The sequence below is a fragment of the Gigantopelta aegis genome, unplaced genomic scaffold (assembly GCF_016097555.1).
Source record: "Gigantopelta aegis isolate Gae_Host unplaced genomic scaffold, Gae_host_genome ctg4829_pilon_pilon:::debris, whole genome shotgun sequence".
Classification (NCBI taxonomy): Eukaryota; Metazoa; Mollusca; class Gastropoda; order Neomphalida; family Peltospiridae; genus Gigantopelta; species Gigantopelta aegis.
The window spans coordinates 20,001-20,378 of record NW_024534067.1 but is presented as its reverse complement, the minus strand read 5'-3'; positions in this window follow the sequence as shown (position 1 = coordinate 20,378).

Here is a 378-nt window from a genome sequence, read left to right as displayed (position 1 = left end):
TTGGAATTATTTATCGAGAATTTAATACATCATACACGTACGTTTGCAGCCACTTTTGTCTTTAACAAAATGCTTAGTTTAAATGGGAAAATGTGATTTTTTTAAGGACGTCAAGATAACAAAAATATTATAAATACCATTCTGAATTAAAAAAACAACAACAAACAAACAAAAAACATAACCTGTTAACGTAGCCTTATCATAGTCGCATAAAATGCAGCACATAATTTATATTTTAGTCAACTTTTGCTTCTCTTAAAACATTTTACACTGATTTACACTAAGGAAAACCCACGTCGAACTCTACTGACGGTAAGTAACTAATTCAACTAAGGAGATATTTGTCTGCAAAGTATAGCTTTTCTTAAGTCTGACCAG